Below are 21,641 nucleotides of genomic sequence, written 5' to 3'. Positions count from 1 at the left end.
ACAGCAGCAGCAATGCCGTCTAACACTCAGCTGCAGCAGTGACAAAATGGTGGCGACGGGGAAAATGGCTGGGTCTTATAGGGCAAGGACATGTGACATACACAGCCAATGACACATGCCCTTGATTGTGTGAAAAAAAGCACTTCGCTCCGTGTGTGCGCTGCTGATAGGCTGACAGACTGCACCTCCCACTGTAAATGCGGGAAAGAGAAAAAAAAATGGAGATCTTCATTATTTCTGCAGAGATCCATCCCATGCTCCTCCCCCCGCCCCGCTGTACACTCAAACTGTGTATTAACATTGATTATCAGCATTACTGTGAAAAAATCCAGTTACGATTTGGGTGCACGAACAGTTATCGAACATAACCTCGAACAGCCGGATTTCTTTCAAATCGTTCAGGTTCGTCGAATGGCTCGAACACCGCCCAAAACAGCTCAAATTTGAGATTGGCGAACAGTTCGATTTGAACACCGCTCATCTCTAGTGCAGAAGTCATCCCCATGATCACCAACACGGAGGAAACTTCCGGCCTTGGTTGTCAGTGTTTTGAACGTTTCTCCAGCTGGAGAAGACTCGTCAGGGCTATCGCAAGGTTAATGCATATTGTAAGATGTTATAGTAATAACCTTGAAGACAAGGATTGTTACGGTTGGCATATCTGCCACAAGCCCCTCTCCACTGAGGACATCTCCCACAGTGAGTCCCTCATTATATGTTACCTCCAACAGGGGGAATTTGCCACAGAATGGAAATGCTTGCACAATAAACAGCAAATTCCCATAAGAAGCCCTCTCGCCAATTTAAACCCAGTTATGGACAGTTCTGGCCTACTGAGAGTTGGTGGTCGCTTGAAGCAGGCTCGCCTTGGTGTTGCAGAACAAAATCCTCTCATCATTCCCAGCAAACACCATGTCACAATCTTGCTGATTCGATACCATCATGAAAAGACCCAACATCAAGGCAGGCAACCACTGAGGGCAGGTTACGGTCCGCAGGCTTCCGGATTATTGGTATGAAGAAACGTGTAGCAAAATTACTGCATGACTGCGTACATTGTCGAAAAATGAGAGGAAATCAATTATACCAACAAATGCCCGACTTGCCCGCAGACAGGTCATCTACAGAGCCACCTTTCACCTATCTTGGTCTCGACATCTTCGGGCCATGGTTGGTGACCACACGCAAGACCCGCGGCGGCCAGTCAAACAGTAAGCGTTGGGCCGTATTGTTCACTTGCATGATTGTACGAGCCGTTCATATTGAGGTGATAGAGTCCATGGACACCTCCAGCCTGATTAATGCATTGAGAAGATTCTTTGCCATCAGGGGGCCTGCAAAACAGCTGAGGTCTGATTGTGGTAGCAATTTTGTTGGAGCATGTAGAGAACTGAATATTGACACCAAGCATATCCAAGATCAGCTGGCAGAGAAGGGTTGCACCTGGATCTTCAATCCTCCCCATAGTTCTCACATGGGAGGCTCTTGGGAGAGAATGATCGGGATTTCACGCAACATCTTGAACTCCATGTTAATGGACGTTAACTCTTCAAGACTCACACATGAGACTCTGGTCACTCTTCTAGCTGAAGTGTCAGCCATCATTAATTCAAGACCTCTTGTGCCGGTAACCATGGATCCAGAAGCCCCAACCATTTTGACTCCCGCAATTCTTATCTCTCAAAAGACCGACAACGCAATATTGCCTAGCGGAGATTTTACTCATGCAAACGTTTTATCAGAAGCATTGGAAACGTGTTCAATACTTGGCGGACTATTTCTGGAACAGGTGGAGAAAGGAGTACATCATCATTCTGCAAGGGAGAAGGAAGTGGCAACACCCCAAGCCGAACCTCAAAGAAGGAGACCTAGTGCTCATGAAAGATCAACCCACAGAAAGGTCTGATTGGCCTATGGGACTAATTACTAACGCACTCCCGAGCCAGGATGGCAAAGTTCGGAAGGTGGAATTGAAGGTCGTCAGGAAAGGCGAGGCAAAGACTTTTACAAGACCCATCCACGAACTTGTTCTGTTGTTGCCTGTTGAGAGCATCCCTACTGAATGAACAGTACAAGTCTCGAACCTTTGAGTCTTCTTCTTCGATACGGACTTGACTTATGTTTAACGTTACATTTTAACATGCCTTTTCTTTACAGGTTGTTTTAGTTATAGACTCTAGTAGTGAAATCCCCAAAGTGAATTTCAGATGGGGAGTGTGCTGTTCCCTTAATATCTTTTTCATATAGTTCAATCTACTGTTCCATTGTCACCTGTTCATGCTTGTCTGCTGCCACCTGCTGATCAGAAGCTTTGTGTCATTCCCTCGCTCCTCCCTTTACATTTTTTCTAGAACGTGGGAGTGTCCTGCAGCTCTGTGTGCTACCTCACTTCCTGGCATCCATTTTTACTCCAGCCACCAGCCTGAGAAGTACACATTCCCTTTTGGGCTGCAGAAAGCAAAGTCTTTTGACCAGCAGCAGCTTCCGCAGCTAAGTAGCGGCTCCAGGGGTGAACACCCACAAGACAATTACAGAACTGGCTACTTGTGTCATCTGCACTGTATCGTCTCACTGTCTTCGGGTATGTTCAAATAAACCACCGCTGATTCATCTCTCTACGTCTACGTTTGACTCCATCCACCTGGAGCCGCACTCGGTCCTGTCTGCCTCGCTTCAAGGATAAGAAGGTAACACTTCTCACATCATAATTTTACTGCGCACCTTCAATCGCCTTAAGTGGGGACAGAACACCGCTTAAAAGTGCATCATGAACACATTTTTTGCTTACATTTTTTTTTTTTATTTTCCTTCTCTAAAACCTAGGTGCGTATTATGGTCCGGTGCGTCTTATAGTCCTGAAAAATACGGTACTTTTTTATTTTAGGCAAATAAAAAAATATATATTGTAATTTTTTACATTTTAAAAATGACAAAATTTAAAATGGGCCTTTGCAAAAGTTTGGGAACCCTTGGAAATGTGTGTGCTCAGATAACTTTGAACAAGGTTTCAGACCTTAATTAGCCTGTTAGTGTTATGGCTTGTTCACTATCATCATCAGGAAAGGCCAGGTGATGCAAATTTTCCAGCTTTATAAAAATCCAGCCTCCTCTAACCTTGTGCCAAAAAACAGCAGCCATGGGTTCTTCTAAGCAGATGCCTTGCACTTTGAAAATGAAAATGGTGGAGGCCCACGAAGCAGGAGAAGGGTATAAGCAGATAGCAAAGAGATTTTATGTTGAGCTTTCCTCAGTTCAAAATGTAATTTAAAAATGACAGTTAACTGGAACAGAGCAGGTCAAGATAAGATCTGGAAGACCAAGCAAGACTCTGGAGTTGTAGTTCAATTCTCTACTGTTCAGAGACACCTGCACAAATATGACCTTCATGAAAGAGTCATCAGAAGAAAACCTATACACCATAAAATTGGAAACAAGTCCTGTGAACCGATGAGGTTAAAATAAAACTCTTTGGCCACAATAATCAAAGGTACAGTGGGGGAAATAAGTATTTCATCCCTTGCTGTTTTTGTAAGTTTGCCCACTGACAAAGACATGAACAGTGTATAATTTTAAGGGTACATTAATTTTAACATTGAGAGATAGAATATCCCAAAAAAAAATCAAGAAAATCACATTGTATAAATTAGATAATTTTTTTTTGCAATGAGAAATAAGTATTTGATCCCCTACAAACCATTATGAGTTCTGGCTCCTACAGACCAGTTATACACTCCTAATCAATTCATTATCTGCATTAAAGACAGCTGTCTTACATAGTCACCTGTATAAAAGACTCCTGTCCACAGACTCAATTAATCAGTCAGACTCTAACCTCTACAACATGGGCAAGACCAAAGAGCTTTCTAAGGATGTTAGGGACAAGATCATAGACTTGCACAAAGCTTGAATGGGCTACAAAACCATAAGTAAGATGCTGGGTGAGAAGGAGACAACTGTTGGTGCAATAGTAAGAAAATGGAAGAATTGCAAAATGACTGTCAATCGACATCGATCTGGAGCACCATGCAAAATCTCACCTCGTGGGGTATCCTTGATCATAAGGAAGGTGAGAGATCAGCCTAAAACAACACGGGGGAAACTTAATGATCTCCAGGTAGCAGGAGCCACAGTCATCAAGAAAACCATTGGTAACACATTATGCCTTAAAGGTTTAAAATCCTGCAGTGCTCGCAAGGTCCCCCTGCTCAAGAAGGCACATGTGCAGGCCCATCTGATGTTTGCCAATGAACACCTGGATGATTCTGTGACTTATTGGGAGAAGGTGCTGTGGTCAGATGAGACAAAAATTGAGCTCTTTGGCATTAACTCAACTCGCCGTGTTTGGAGGAAGAAGAAGGATGAGTACAACCCTAAGAACATCGTCCCAACCGTGAAGCATGGTGGGGGAAACATTATACTTTGGGGGTGTTTTTGTGCAAAGGGGACATGACAACTGCACCTTACTGAAGGGAAGATGGATGGGGTCATGTATCGCGAGATTTTGGCCAACAACCTCCTTCCCTCAGTAAGAGCATTGAAGATGGGTCGTGGCTGGGTCTTCCAGCAAGACAATGACCTAAAACATACAGCCAAGGCAACAAAGGAGTGGCTCAAAAAGAAGCACAGTAAGGTCATGGAGTGGTCTAGCCAGTCTCCAGACCTTAATCCCGTAGAAAACTTATGGAGGGATTTGAAGCTCCGAGTTGCCAAGCGACAGCCTCAAAATCTTAATGATTTAGAGATGATCTGCAAAGAGGAGTGGACCAAAATTCCTCCTGACATGTGCGCAACCCTCATCATCAACTACAAAAAACGTCTGACTGCTGTGCTTGCAAACAAGGGTTTTGCCACCAAGTATTAAGTGTTGTTTGCCAGAGGGATCAAATACTTATTTCTCACTGCAAAATTCCAAAAAAATGTATCTAATTTATACAATGTGATTTTCTTGATTTTTTTGGGGGGATATTCTATCTTTCAATGTTAAAATTAACCTGCCCTTAAAATTATAGACTGTTCATGTCTTTGTCAGTGGGTAAACTTACAAAAACAGCAAGGGATCAAATACTTATTTCCCCCACTGTATGTGTGGTGAAAAAAGGGCACAGAATTTCAGAAAAATAGCATCTCGCTAACCATTAAGCATGAGGGTGGATCAATGCTTTTGGGGTTATGTTACAGCCAATGGTATGGGGAACATTTCATGGGTGGAGGGAAGAATGGATTCAATGAAATTTCAACAAATTCTTGATGCAAACATGACACTATCTGTAAAAAAGCTGAAGTTGAAAATGGGATGGCTTCTAAAAATGGATGATGATCCTAAACACAATGGCCCTCACAGACCCCTGATTTAAACATCATTGAAAATCTGTGGCTAGACCTCAAAATAGCAGAGCATGCAAGACGGACCCAGGACTCTCACAGAACTGGAAGAATTTTACAAGTAAGAATGAATGAAAATTCCTCAAACAAGAACTGATAGACTGATAGACACAAAAAGTGTTTACAAGCTGTGATACTTTCAAAAGGGGGTGCTGCTAGGTACTAATCATGCAGGGTGCCCAAACTTTTACATCAGCCCATATTCCTTCTAGTAATTTTTAAAATGTAAAAGATGAAAATATATATATATTTTTGCCTAAAATACAAAGGAAATGTATAATCTTTAACTGCAGGCCTTTTAGAAATCATTTCATCTTCAACTTGCTTAACTGTTCACAATAACAGTAATTTTGACCAGGGGTGCCCAAACTTTTAAATGGCACTTGTAACAATGCTACTCATTTGGGAGCCATCCGAGGTATAACACGAACCGTTTCTATTTAAAGTCTGGCTGGTTTATTTCAGTCTTCATAAATCACATCAGAAAAAGCTTAAATACAGCCTTTGTCCAGCAGCAAGTAAAATATAAAATAAGAAGTCCATACAACAGTGCTGGTTAGCCTGCCTGGCTTAGAGTCCAGCTTCTTAGTCATTTAGCAAAGGAACACAATCCAGGAGATCTGCCATCTCCATACTCCCAGCATGTGTGAGACAAACCGCTCTCAATTTACCCAGTGAATCACACTCAGGGGTGGAGATATGGTGAGCAGCCATTAAGCTGCTCATAATCAACCTGTCATGGCTGATTAACTCCTTTTAGTCCTATATGCACTAAAGCATTACTTCCAGTTTAATCTCCCAAACACGAAGGTGTCTAACAGCCACCTTAGATATCTCCCCCCTTTGCCTAAAGCTGTGGGCTTGGCACCTTCTACCATTAAACACAGGATGCTCTAGAGGACATTGGCATTACCCTGCAACTCCAAGCTCTATGTTCACCATGGAAGCAGAAATCCTGCAGGGTTAGAAACCAGATGGTAACACAAGCATTTTTCCCCTTTTCCTTCCTCATCCACCTGAGTGGGCCATGGTCTTCAATTCTTGCCCTAACAGATAATTTCAGTACTATGTCTACCGCCCACTTTATGGCCAGGCATTCCTTTTCTACAATGGAATAATTTTTCTCACATGCTGACAGTTTCCTACTCAGTTAGAAAACAGGGTGCGCCTCTCTGTGTATCTCTTGAAAGAGGACCGTTCCTAATCCGACTTCTGAGGAGTCCATTTGGAGTACAAATTCCTTCTTAAAGTCGGGGTTAATCAGGACTGGCTGCTTACACAGAGCCACTTTCAGTTCTTGAAAGGCAGTCTCTGCCTCCAACGTCCATTTGGCCATGACTGATTTTTGTCCCCTTAAAGAGGTCGGCCACCATGGCAAAGTTTGGAATGAACCTCCTGTAGTACCCCACGATTCCCAGAAAGGACCTAACTTGCTTCTTTGAGAGTGACTTTGGACAGTTCTGGATTGTGTCCACTTCATTGATCTGAGGTTTGATTTTGTCTCTACATACTACATATCCAAAGTATTTGGCCTCTTCTTTCCTCATGGCCCTTTTTTTTTTATTTAAAGAGAACCCCGCCTTCCTGAGTGCATCAGACACTGCCTGGTTCTTCCCCGATGACTTCCCCAATCTGGGCTGAAGATTACAATATCGTCCAGGTATTTTGCAGTGTAATTCTTGTGGGGTGAGAGGATCTGGTCCATGGACATCTGGAAGGTGGCCAGAACTCCCTGCTGTCCGAATGGCATCCGGACATATTGGAACCAACCATCGGGCATAGAGAAAACCGTCTTCTCATTGGTTTCTTGTGGCATGGGGATTGCCAATATCCCTTTGTTAGATCTAATGTTGTTATGTAACTTGCTGGCCCAAGTCTCTCGATCAGCTGATTGATGTGCGGCATAGGATATGTGCCAAACTTGGAGATTTCGTTCAGCTTCTGATAATCAATACCAAATCTCCATTCTCCATCGGGTTTTGGAACAAAGACAATTGGGTTAGACCACCCGCTATTAGATTCCTCAATGACCCCAAGATTCAGCATACGCTTTGTAGCGCCGGCGTCCCTGCCCTCTGCTAGGCAGGGACGCTGTTCCCCTCACCTCCCTGCTCCGTGCCCGGCGTCCTCCTCCCGCTCTGCTGGCAGCGCGCGCTCCTTCCCGTCCACTGTGCTTAGGGCGCGCGCGCTCTCCCTTCCTCTTAAAGGGGCTGCGCGCGCCGTCCTAAGGAGTCCCCGGCCAATGGCCGGAGGACTTCACCATATATAAGGCACCTCCTCCAAAATGGAGGTGCCCGAGCAATGTTGTTGCACTGTTTGCTACTCTGCTTCAGCCCTCAGGTCTCGTTGCCAGTTACCTGCCAGTTACCTGCCAGTTACCTGCCAGATTCCTGCTTGATTATCTGCAACCTGCCTGCTAGTCTGAGGTCCGACGGTCTGCCTTACTACTCCTGTCAGTCTGTCTAAGGACCAGTCTGCCCGCTCACCTGGGAGCGCACATCAGCCACCTGCCTGCTTGCCCGAGGTCCGACGGTCTGCCTTCCAACTCCTGTCAGTCTGTCTATGGACCAGCTTGCCCGCTCACCTGGGAGCACACACCTGCTACCTGCCTGCTAGTCTACCTGGAGGCTCCGCCGTCACGTGCTGTGACCACCTGCCAGTCCAGTGACTCCTGCTCGCTCACCTGGGAGCGCTCATCTGCTGCCTGTCTGCTAGCCTACCTGGAGGCTCTGCCGTCACGTGCTGTGACCACCCGCCTGTCCAGAGTCTTCTGCCCGCTCACCTGGGAGCGCTCATCTGCCGCTTGTCTGTTGGTCTTCCTGGAGGCTCCGCCGTCACATGCTGTGACCACCCGTTCTTCCAGAGACTCTCGCCTGCTCACCTGGGAGCTCACGTCTATCATCAGCCGCCACAGGTCGTACCAACCCTTTACCTAGAGACTGCCCCGGTCACTTGCCGTGACCATCTGCCCGTTCATCCAGAGACTGCCCCGGTCACTTGCCGTGACCATCTGCCCATTCATCCAGAGACTGCCCCGGTCACTTGCCGTGACCATCTGCCCGTTCATTCAGAGACTGCCCCGGTCACTTTCCATGACCATCAGCCCGTTCATCCAGAGACTGCCCCGGTCACTTGCCGTGACCTCCAGCCCGTTCACTCAGAGACTGTCCCGGTCACCTGCTGTGACCTCCTGCCCGTCTTCCCTGGTCGCCACCCGCTACCTTACAAGGACTGCCCCCTTGTATAGTAGCTCAGAGGTTCCGCCTCCCAGACCCGTTACAGTTTGCTCGGGCCATGGAACCCGGTGGCACCCAAGCTCCCTCGCTCTCGGACCTGTGTCATGAACTGTCCTGTCAAAGGTCCCAACAGGAGTCCATCCTGGGTCACCTGCGGAATGTCAATACTCGCCTGGACACTCTGACTGCTCCACCAGCAACCTCCGCCAGTGCCATGTCTCGCAATCCGGCAGCTCCGCTGCCCACTAATACCATGGTATCCTACCCCGGACCCCGGCTTTCTGCACCTCCTCGCTTCGGAGGCGACTCCGCCCAGGCTCGGGGCTTCATAAATCAGTGCACCCTGCACTTTGAACTATTGTCCCACCAGTTTAACTCCGACCGGGCCAAAATTGCATTCATCATGTCCCATCTCACCGGGGAGGCCCTGGCCTGGCTAAATCCTCTATGGGAGAGAGGAGACCCCCTGGTGTCCAACTTGCCTGCTTTTCTCACGGCTTTCCGGAAAGTCTTCGACGAACCCGGACGGAAGACCTCATCCGCATCATCACTGCTACGCCTCCGTCAGGGAAGTCTCACCGTGGGCCAATATGCCATACGGTTCCGTACCCTTGCCTCGGAGCTGGCCTGGGATAACGACGCTCTGGTATCCGTCTTCTGGGAGGGTCTGTCCGGCCGTATTAAAGATGAACTTGCCGGTCGGGACATTCCTACCACTCTCGATGACCTAATAACTCTTGCCACCCGGATTGACCTACGGTTCCAGGAGCGTGCCAAAGAGGTCACCCGTGAGAGGAGGTTACCATGTCTAGCTCCTACTTTTCAGAAACCCGTCACTCCCTCCGTCTCTACCCAGGTACACTCTCCTGAGTCTATGCAGGTTGACCAGACCAAGATGGTCAAAACCCGTCAGGACTTACGCCGTGCCGAAGGGAGCTGCTTCTACTGTGGCAGTAAGGAGCACCGGATCCGTGCCTGCCCGGAGAGGTCGGGAAACGCCTGTGTCTAGGTTCGCTCAGAGAGGTCAACCTAGACAAGAATAAATCCTCTCCATCTCTGCTGCTGTCAGTCTCAATCGTCTGCGGGGAGAACCGTTATTTCGAACTAGCCCAACTTGACTCTGGAGCAGCCGGGAATCTTATTTCACAGTCCCTGGTAGAGAAATACCGCATCCCCACCAAACCTCTGGTTGTACCCTTGTCTGTTGCTGCCGTGGATGGGGGCCTCTTACCACGCCCCATCCAACTCATCACCGAATCCATTACTCTGCAGGTGGGAATGGTGCATTCTGAGAGTATCTCCTTTCATGTTCTGCCTGGACTCTCTCACGCCCTCTTGCTAGGCCTACCTTGGCTCCAGAGACATGCACCCGTGCTTGACTGGCAGACCGGAGAAGTCCTTCGCTGGGGACAGGACTGCCATAATACCTGTCTGGTTCCCGTCCATCCCGTCCGTCCTTCTCCTACCCCAGCTAATCTACCTGGACTTCCGATTCCTTATTGGTCTTATGCTGATGTCTTTAATAAAAAGGAAGCAGAGACACTACCTCCTCATAGACCATACGACTGCCCTATCGACCTGTTACCTGGTACTACTCCTCCCCATGGGCGTATTTATCCTTTATCCGCTGCTGAGACCCGGTCGATGTCCGAATATATTGAGGAGAATCTGGCCAGGGGATTCATCCGGAAATCTACCTCCCCGGCGGGAGCAGGCTTCTTTTTCGTCAAAAAGAAGGACGGCTCTCTCCGTCCCTGTATAGACTATAGAGGCCTTAACCAGATCACGGTGAAGAATAAGTACCCCCTTCCGCTCATTCCGGAGTTATTTGATCGTCTGAGAGGGCTAGAATCTTCACCAAACTGGACCTCCGTGGGGCGTACAACCTGGTTCGTATCCGTCAGGGGGATGAATGGAAGACGGCATTCAACACCCGGGACGGCCACTATGAATATCTGGTAATGCCCTTTGGTCTCTGTAACGCTCCTGCCGTCTTTCAAGAGTTGGTCAATGACATCTTCCGGGACCTTCTCTACTCCTGCGTAGTGGTGTACCTGGACGACATCTTGGTCTTCTCTCCGGATCTCCAGACTCACCGGAGGGACGTTCGTCAGGTCCTGCTCAGGCTCAGGCAGAATCACCTCTTCGCTAAATACGAGAAATGCCTCTTTGAGCAGACCTCGCTTCCGTTTTTGGGCTACATTATTTCTCAGACCGGCCTACGAATGGATCCAGAGAAACTGTCTGCCATCGAGAAATGGCCTCGACCGGAGGGGTTGAAGGCCATTCAGCGATTCCTGGGCTTCGCCAACTACTACCGCCTCTTCATACCACACTTCTCTTCCCGGACTGCCCCAATTTCCGCGCTCACCCGTAAGGGTACTAATCCCAAAGAGTGGCCGCCCGAAGCAGAGGAGGCCTTTCTTTCCCTAAAACAGGCCTTCTCTTCCGCCCCGGTGCTGCATCGCCCGGACGGCAACAAGCAGTTCTTCCTGGAAGTTGACGCCTCCTCCTCTGGAGCCGGAGCGGTACTTACTCAAAAATCATCTTCCGGGAGAATGGTAACTTGTGGCTTCTTCTCCAAACTCTTCTCCTCTTCTGAGCGCAACTATTCCATAGGAGACCGAGAGTTATTGGCCATCAAACTGGCATTGGAGGAGTGGCGTTACCTACTCGAGGGGGCTCTTCACCCGGTAATAATTTACACTGACCACAAGAACTTGGCTTACCTCCAGCATGCCCAGAGACTTAACCCGCGCCAAGCCCGGTGGTCCTTGTTTTTTGCTCGCTTTGATTTTGTTCTTCATTTTCGCCCGGCTGACAAAAACGTCAAAGCAGATGCCTTGTCCCGATCCTTTCTGGTGTCCGATCTCGAGGAAGAACCTAAACATATCATCGATCCCGCCAGAGTAATGCAGGTGGCTCCCGTGAGCCTAAATCGTCTCCCTCCCGGTAAGACGTTCGTATCAGTACCTGATCGGGAGAAGATCCTACACTGGGGTCACTCGTCTAAACTAGCTGGCCACGCCGGTCAGAAAAAGACCCTCCAGCTTATTGCCCGGCACTACTGGTGGCCTACCCTGCACAAGGACGTAATAGACTTTGTTTCTGCCTGTGTGTCCTGCGCCCGCAACAAAGTCCCGAGACACCTGCCAGCCGGTCGCCTTCTTCCGCTTCCTGTGCCTGCTGCCCCCTGGCAGCATATTGCTATGGACTTCATAACTGATCTCCCCGTCTCTGCCGGTTGTACGGTCATTTGGGTGGTCGCTGACCGCTTTTCCAAGATGGCTCACTTTATTCCCCTGCCTGGTCTCCCGTCTGCACCCGAGCTGGCTAAAGACTTTATCCGCCACATCTTCCGTCTTCATGGCCTGCCCCTCCACATCGTGTCGGATCGTGGGGTACAGTTCACCTCACGTTTCTGGAGAGCCACTTGTAAACTGCTAGACGTCACCCTGGACTTCTCTTCCGCTTACCACCCACAGTCTAATGGTCAAGTGGAGCGGATCAATCAGAACCTGACCAGTTACCTCCGGCACTTCGTTAATGCCCATCATTCTGACTGGGTGGATCTCCTACCATGGGCCGAGTTCTCCTATAACAATCACGAGAGCAAATCCTCTTCCAAATCCCCGTTTTTTGTAGTCTTCGGTCAGCATCCTCGGATTCCTTTTCCTGTCTCCACCTCTGTGGACAACCCGACTGCGGAATCTCTCGTTAGCAAATTTTCCTCCATTTGGGAGAGTACCCGATCCGCTCTCCTCCAGTCGTCCGAACGGATGAAAAGACACGCTGACAAAAAACGCCTGGATCCTCCATAATTTCGTCCTGGAGATAAAGTCTGGCTCTCGTCTAAATATGTCCGACTCAAGATACCTTCTTACAAGTTAGGGCCTCGGTTCATCGGTCCTCTGGAGGTCATCAGTCAGATCAACCCGGTGGCCTATAAATTAAAACTCCCGGCCAACGTACGGATCCCTAACTCCTTCCATGTATCTCTCCTCAAACCTGTGGTACTTAACTCTTTTTCCAAGTCTACAGGTACGCCTCCTGCTCCGGTTTCTGCTGAGGACGAGTTTGAGGTAGAGAACATTCTTGCCACCAAAAGGGTAAGAGGAAAGACCTTTTTTCTAGTAGATTGGAGGGGGTTTGGTCCTGAGGAGAGAACGTGGGAGCCCCGGGAGAACATCCATGCCCCTCTTATCCTAGCTAAATTTCTGTCTGGCCTAAAAAAGGGGGGGCCTAAAGGGGGGGGGTACTGTAGCGCTGGCGTCCCTGCCCTCTGCTAGGCAGGGACGCTGTTCCCCTCACCTCCCTGCTCCGTGCCCGGCGTCCTCCTCCCGCTCTGCGCGCGCTCTCCCTCCCTCTTAAAGGGGCCGCGCGCGCCGTCCTAAGGAGTCCCCGGCCAATGGCCGGAGGACTTCACCATATATAAGGCACCTCCTCCAAAATGGAGGTGCCCGAGCAATGTTGTTGCACTGTTTACTACTCTGCTTCAGCCCTCAGGTCTCGTTGCCAGTTACCTGCCAGTTACCTGCCAGTTACCTGCCAGATTCCTGCTTGATTATCTGCTACCTGCCTGCTAGTCTGAGGTCCGACGGTCTGCCTTACTACTCCTGTCAGTCTGTCTAAGGACCAGTCTGCCCGCTCACCTGGGAGCGCACATCAGCCACCTGCCTGCTTGCCCGAGGTCCGACGGTCTGCCTTCCAACTCCTGTCAGTCTGTCTATGGACCAGCTTGCCCGCTCACCTGGGAGCACACACCTGCTACCTGCCTGCTAGTCTACCTGGAGGCTCCGCCGTCACGTGCTGTGACCACCTGCCTGTCCAGTGACTCCTGCTCGCTCACCTGGGAGCGCTCATCTGCTGCCTGTCTGCTAGCCTACCTGGAGGCTCTGCCGTCACGTGCTGTGACCACCCGCCTGTCCAGAGTCTTCTGCCCGCTCACCTGGGAGCGCTCATCTGCCGCTTGTCTGTTGGTCCTCCTGGAGGCTCCGCCGTCACATGCTGTGACCACCCGTTCTTCCAGAGACTCTCGCCTGCTCACCTGGGAGCTCACGTCTATCATCAGCCGCCACAGGTCGTACCAACCCTTTACCTAGAGACTGCCCCGGTCACTTGCCGTGACCATCTGCCCGTTCATCCAGAGACTGCCCCGGTCACTTGCCGTGACCATCTGCCCGTTCATCCAGAGACTGCCCCGGTCACTTGCCGTGACCATCTGCCCGTTCATTCAGAGACTGCCCCGGTCACTTGCCGTGACCATCAGCCCGTTCATCCAGAGACTGCCCCGGTCACTTGCCGTGACCTCCAGCCCGTTCACTCAGAGACTGTCCCGGTCACCTGCTGTGACCTCCTGCCCGTCTTCCCTGGTCGCCACCCGCTCCCTTACAAGGACTGCCCCCTTGTATAGTAGCTCAGAGGTTCCGCCTCCCAGACCCGTTACACGCTTCACTTCCTTTGAGATCTGTTCTCGGCGGGCTTCTGTAATTCGGTAGGGCTTCAAATCCACCTGCATATGGGGTTCCATCAGAACCTCGTGTTCTATGACATCTGTATATCCTGGCAAATCTGAGAACAGGTCCTGATTCTGCTACATTGCGACATTGCTGTTTTGCGCCTTCAACAGGGTTTTGGCTACTGTGACGTCTTCAATGTCCCCTTCTAACTTATCCAGCCAACATGGATTTTCAACGGCGTCCCTCTCTTGCCCTGTCTTGATGGGTAGCGACACAAAATGATTTCGGAAGTGAGAAGTGGGAACAGATAACTGGCAGGTGGGACAGGACTTGCAATACCTTAGGATTTCCCGGTGACATCCGGGCCAGCAGAACCTCCGCATGACCCGTGCTTGAATTTTGTCCACCCCTAGATGGCCATCCAAGACATGTGAATAGGCCATGTCCATCACCCTCTGTCTATAGGGTCCTGGTACCAACACTTGTCCCACTATCTCTTCCCTCACCTTAGTAACCTGGTACAATAAACAACATCACAGAAAACTTAAATACAGCCTTTGTCGGGCAGCAAGTAAAAGATAAAGTAACAAGTCCATACAACAGTGCTGGTTAGCCTGCCTGGCTCCAGCTTCTTAGTCCTTTAGCAAAGGAACACAATCCAGGAGATCTGCAATCTCCATACACCCAGCATGTGTGAGAGCAACAGCTCTCAATTTACCCAGTGAATCTCACCGACGGGTGGAGATATGGTGAGCAGCCGTTCAGCTGCTCATAATCAACCTGTCATAGCCAATTAACCCATTTTGATCCCATTTGCACTAAAGCATTACTTCCAGTTTTATCTCCCAACCACTGTGTCTAAAAGCCACCTTATACATTCTATATCAAGTGCCAGGTATATAGGTGTTAAATTAAAACTGTGCAGTAAGTATTGTGGCAGCAGCTGATGTACAGTATGGATACACTGGTTACATCCTATATTGGACAGGATCTGGAGGAGCATGTCATTGCTTGCTAAATTTTTTCCTGTTGATCTAACATGAGTTCAGAACAGTAAATTATAATAATAAGGTGAACAGTATTGGGGAAATGACAAAAGTAACAATGACAAAAGTTAAGAAATTGCATGTGGATGTCAATTCTTATGTAACAGAAAATGGAGATGAATCAATGCAAGAGAAAAAGATTGCAGAGCAAGAGGTGTCTGTAATGTGCCAAGAGAAGGCAACGTGTTATATAATTCCAGCAACGAATATAATGTGTGCTCACACCAAGAAACCTGTCACCTGAAATTATTCTTGTTTTCTCCACTTCCTGTAATAGGTGAAAGCACTTTCTACTTATTACCTGATGCCATCTTACATCTCAGATGTGCGGTGCCACCTCAGCTCTACACTGAAAGGCCAATTTGAAGATGAAATATAAATGGAAAAGTAAAAACACAGACATAAAATTTGCTCTAATGTTTGACCACATTTTCTTTCCCAATTTTATTTTTTTGTATCCTTTTCTTTTTCTCTGAATTATATTTAATGACATTTGGGGTTGGGACTGGTCACATATTGACTTCGATAAATAAGCGGCAAACTTTTCCAAAGGTGTGGTTTACTTGAGATTCTTCATGGACTTTTTTGGATCTAGTTTCGTATTTACTATTACATGGAGCAGGGGTGGATACAGAGAGAACTTCTGTGCGGGAACAGAATATGGACCCTTTGCAGTACAATAATGTATCCGCAAAAGAAGTTGCTTCCAGCCTTGGAGGGAGAATGGGCCCCCAGACCTCGAGTCCTTGTATGCCTGAACAGGTTGCACCTCTCTGATGTAGAGGACAAAGGAAGAAGACCTCCTCTTACAAAAAAATATCTCCTTCAAGATACTTCTGTATGTCCTCTAAATACTTGGCTTCCTACAAGATGTTGCCTCCTTCGCTGCCTGGTTACAGAGAACTGATATCTCTAGAAACGACTCTGCTGTGCCTGACAACTGGTAACAAAGAATTCACCAGGGCAATCTCTCAAATTGTCCTTGGATTGCCTATGGTCAACTGAAGTCACTAAAGACCACTTTGCACAATTACAGGTGCAGGAAAAATGGTTCTATGTGGCTGGGAATTGTACAAGCAATAGAAGTTGCTCACTCCTCTGCTTTACATCTCTGCCAAGGGACCTCTCCTTTTGGAATTGCTTCATCCTGGTATCTACGTCTACCTTCATTAACCAGTAATTATTTTTTAACTGGTGGCACCGCTCAACTTAGAGATCAGATTTAGAATCTACTGACTATCTTTAAATGGGTATTCTCATCTCGTACATTTATGAAGTAATGAACAAATCAGATCTCTCTAAAGAAAGGAGCCCTGACGCGCGCCGCAATCAGGAGAGAGGTGCTTGGAATCCCATTAAATTCTATGGCAATTCTGTTAATCCAATGTCTGCGAGGTGGTCATTTCTCTACTGAAAGTGTGCAACAGGGCTATGTTCTTGAAGTAGCTGTGGGTTCCATTGGTGGGACCTGTATATACTATATATTTATGGCATATAATGTGAACATTTCATAAATGCACACACTCGGAATACCCTTTTAAAGTTCACTGGCAGTGGTTGATAGTGGATTGTAATGTCTACTCAAGAAAAAGAATCAGATTGAATTCATTCAGAATCCAACTTGATTATTTTTCCTGATTAGACATTACATCCTACACCCACCCTAATAGGGGGAGAAAAGTTTTTGTCTATCCCCAATGTAGCATTTTGCTGTATACATTACAAATTTTAGAACTAAATGGTTAATCCTGGTATTATCAGTTGAACATTTCATTAATATTGCTAGTGTAACGTGGTGCAGGGCGGTAGCGGTGTGCGAGGTACTCGTCTTCCAGGCAACGCCACGCTACATGAAAATGGGGGCCCTGGCTGTGTGTGTGATCTTCTTACCTGTACAATATGCCTCTGCAAACTGTATGGTGCTACTGTATTGAGCAGGCCAGGACCAGATGTTATGGAGATGAGTGAGGGAGACCAGAGTGCAAAAATAAACTTCATTTTACTGAACAGTAACTGGTTAAGACTTATGTACATCAGATAAAAGGTACAATGCTTCACAAATGTTTCACTTCCCTCTTCGCACACAACACACTTTAGCATGTAGTTCTGCAAGTTATTAAACCATAGGTCTTTCACTACTGGTTGCTAGGCCCTATCTAAGTCAATACGTAGCCCCTCCACTCTGGGCTAGTCCCCCACTATTAACTCTATCTATACCAAACTAAGTGCATGCAAATTACTAAACAGACAAAATCACATTTAAAACTGTGAAATGGATTATATACCATCATCGTATCTTCAAGGGGTGTGTGGGTCACACCTCCACTTCCTTACACTACTATGTGTTTCCTATTCTGCTATGTAAAGTTTCATCAGGGGTACTGATATATTTAACAATTACACCACATTTTGTAAAAGAATTTTCCACACTGTGCTGTTAGAACCATCCTGTTTGTTTTTTCCATCTTGTGTTTTGCGGTCACGTGACCATCTGCCTTTATATTCCAGCTCCACCTTTTTGGCTGTGCTGGACTTCAGTGTTGTTTGACTGTTTTGCTAGCCAGGTGCTCCTGTGCCTATCTCGTTCAGTTCGCTTGGTCCTTTGGGACCTCTAGTACCTTTTTGTCAGTTTTTCTTTTTGTGTTCTGCAACAACTTTCTCTGTTAGGAGGTGTCCCATTTTTGTTCCAGTCCTTAGTTCTTTTAGGGATCCCTTCCCTTTATTCTATAGGTCTTCGTTCAGACTAGACTAGGACTAAGGAGGGTCCATTCACAAGGAACAGGCAGCCCGCTACATCGTAGGGATTCAGCTTAGTCTTACTGTAGGGAAAGCTTTCCCCTTCTTTCCTTAGTACTTGTTGCAGATCATAACAGTAAGTCCTGCCCAAAAAAAAAAAAGATATTAATACGGGGATTAGTATGGCTTCCATCCAGGATTTGGCCCAATGCTTGCAGGGGTTGACTCTGGACATGGCCGAGCTCCAACAACACGTGAGTAGCTGTTCCGGAGCGCATTTTGTGGAACCCAAGGTAGGACTGCCTGATGTTTTTTATGGTAAACAGCAAGATTTTTTTTCCTTTAAAAATGCTAGTTTGTTATATTTTCATTTGAGACCAAGGTCCTCTGGGAGTGAATCACAGCGCATTGGTTTTATTATGTCACTTTTGCGCAATGAACCACTAGGGTGGGCCTTTTCTCTTCAACCTAATGATCCATGCTTGAGGTCGGTAGAAGAGTTTTTTTCTGCTATGGGTCTATTATATGACGATCCTGATCGAATCTCATCTGCTGAGGCAGAACTCAGGCGTTTGAATCAGGGGTCAGATGATGTTGAGAATTATTGCACACACTTTAGAAGATGCGCTTCTGAAGTCAGATGGAATGATCCTGCTCTGAAATGTCTATTTCTTGCTAGTCTGAGTGAAAGGGTTAAGGATTTGCTAATTGCATTCCCCGCACCTGAGACTCTGCAGGATGCCATGCAATTAGCTGTTCGTGTGGATAGGAGGCTAAGATCTAGGCTGAATGAGGTAAAGACTCCTGTAATGCCAGGTCCTAGTCCCCAGAAAATCTGCTCAGACAGCGGAGAACCAATGGAAGTTGGGGCGATGTCACGCCGCTCTCAGGAGGTTCGCCGAGGGATTGTGTTTTTATTGTGGTAAAGCTGACCATTTGATTAAGTATTGTGAGCTTCGTTTAAGTAAAGAAAAAAAAAAGGTCAGGTACGCCCGTATAGCTTGTTTACGCTCTGCAGGAGTATTTCTTTCAGCGAGTACTACTGTGCAGGAAAATTTGATTGAATTTCAGGTATTCGTGGATTGTGGTTCAACACTTAATGTGATTGATAAAGGGTTTTTGGAAAAACTTAAATTGAAATCCAAACCTTTGTCATCACCTATTTCTATGATTGCAATTGATAACACTCCCTTGAAATGTATTACTCACAAGGTTGCTGCATTTCCCCTCACTATCAATGGACTTCACCAAGAAATTTTGGACTTGGTTGTATTAGATAATTTACCCTCTCCGGTTTTTCTAGGACTGCCTTGGTTAAAACTGCACAATCCTTTGCTACACTGGTCTACTAATATAATAAAGTCTTGGAGTCCAAAGTGCTATGATAAATGTTGTAATGGTCGCATTGCGGCTGTGGAGAAAGGGGAATTACCCTTACCTATTCAAGATTTTTGGAGGGTTTTTTCAGAGGAGGAGTCGCAAGTTTTTCCTCCTCATAGGGATTATGATTGCGCCATTGAGTTTATTCCGGGACCTACTCTTCCCAAGAGTCGCTTGTTTAATCTACAGTAACTATCCCTGAAAGAAAGGCCTTGGAGGAGTACATACAGACTAGCCTGGCTGCTGGTCACATTCGACCTTCTAAGTCGCCTGTGGCAGTTGGATTTTTCTTTGTTAAAATAAAGGATGGGGGTTTGCGTCCATGTCTGGATTTTCGTGAAATTAATAAGATTACTGTACGCAATTCCTACCCATTGCTGTTAATTCCTGACTTGTTTAACCAGTTAGTGGGGGCCAAGTGGTGATGAATGGAAAACCGCTGTTAACACTCCGGTAGGTCATTTTGAGAATCTGGTGATGCCTTTTGGTCTTACCAATGCACCTGCATTTTTTCAGAACCTTATTAATGACATCCTAAGACCTTTGATTGGTAAGAATGTGGTGGTGTATTTGGATGACATTTTGATTTATTCGCCAGATCTGGAGTCCCATTGGCAGAGTGTACATGAAGTTTTGCAGTTATTGGGTGATAATTCACTCTTTGCTAAGCTGGAGAAATGTGAATTCGCTGTGCAGAAAATTAGTTTTTTGGGCTACATTGTCTCCAGCGAGGGCTTTGAGATGGACCCGGTGAAGGTTCAGGCTGTGCAGGAATGGCCTAGGCCTATTGGTTTGAAATCTATACAGAGATTTTTTGGTTTTGCCAATTATAACAGGAAATTCATTAAGAATTTTTCTGTAATTGTTAAGCCTCTAACCGATCTCACCAGGAAAGGTGCGAATACGGTCCAATGAACTACTGAAGCCATTGAAGCATTTAAGTATCTCAAAGAGAGTTTCAGTTCTGCCCGTATCCTTATGCAGCCTGATGAGACCAAGCTTTTTTTGGTTGAGGTCGATGCTTCATCAGTGGGGGTCGGAGCAGTTTTGTCTCAGGAGAACAAGGGTGGAGTACCTCCTTGTGCCTTCTTTTCGAAATTTTTTTCGGAAACTGAACTGAATTATGATGTTGGTAATCGGGAATTGCTGGCTATTAAACTCGCGTTTGAACATTGGCATCATTTTTTGGAAGGCGCTAGATTTCCTATTCAGGTTTTCACAGATCATAAGAATTTGATCTATCTGGATGCTGCCAAGCGCTTGAATGCCCGTCAAGCTAGGTGGGCACTTTTTTTTCTCGGTTTCATTTTTCTGTTACCTATATCCCTGGTACTAAGAATGTTAAAGCCGATGCTTTATCTCGCAGCTTCTCTCCTGTGGTCGGTGCCGAGGAGGAGGAGAGCATTTTACAGAAAGGAGTTGTGGTGGCGGCATTGGACTCAGTTTTGGAGAATGGGATTCTGAAAGCTCAAGATGATGCTCCATCTAACACTCCCCATGGGAGGTTGTTCATGCCTAGAACCTTTAGGAGAGACTTGTTTGTGGAGTGTTATGAGTCTCGGTTGGCAGGTCATCCAGGAATTTCTGAGACTAAGAGACTTATCAGTCACAGTTTTTGGTGGCCTGGATGGCAGAAGGAAGTCATCAAGTGGGTGCGTCAATGTAAGGTGTGTGCTAGGTCAAAGGCTTCACATACCCCTGCTGCGGGGTTGCTTTGCCCTCTGGAAGTTCCTAGTGCGCCTTGGACACATCTCACAGTGGATTTTATTACTGATCTGCCCGTGTCCAAGGGTTCTACTGTCATCTGGGTGGTCGTGGACCATTTTAGTAAGATGTGTCATTTGGTTCCATTCATTAAGTTGCCTTGCGTCAAGACACTCGCTAAGGCGTTTGTTAAGGAGAATGTCAGGCTTCATGGCGTTCCCACGGATATTGTTTGATAGAGGACCTCAGTTTGTGGCTCGCTTTTGGCGTGCTTTTTTGTGACAGGTTTGGAGTCCATTTGTCATTTTCGTCTGGGTATCATCCTGAGTCTAATGGACAGACTGAAAGAAAGAACGAGGATGTAGAGCAGTTTTTGTGATGTTTTATGGCAGACAATCAAGAGGTGTGGTCTGAGTTTCTGCCTCTCGCAGAATTTGCTCTTAACAATCATACATCCTCCTCTGCTGGGTGTTCTCCTTTTCTTTGTTGTACTGGGAGACATCCTTTTTTTTTTTCGTTCTCCAAATTGGGGTCGGCGGTGCCGGAGGAGGAGAATTTTTCCGGTGATTTGGAGAGAGTTTGGACTAATGTACGTTGCAACCTTCAAGAGGCTAACAAGAAGTCCAAGAAGTATTTTGACAGGAAACGTAAGAAGGTTTTGTTTACTGTGGGTGACATGGTTTGGTTGTCCTCAAGGA

Source organism: Phyllobates terribilis, unplaced genomic scaffold, assembly GCF_046119375.1.
Source record: "Phyllobates terribilis strain yellow unplaced genomic scaffold, ASM4611937v1 Scaffold_7__3_contigs__length_470593459, whole genome shotgun sequence".
NCBI lineage: Eukaryota > Metazoa > Chordata > Amphibia > Anura > Dendrobatidae > Phyllobates > Phyllobates terribilis.
Note: the sequence above shows the minus strand (reverse complement) of the source record.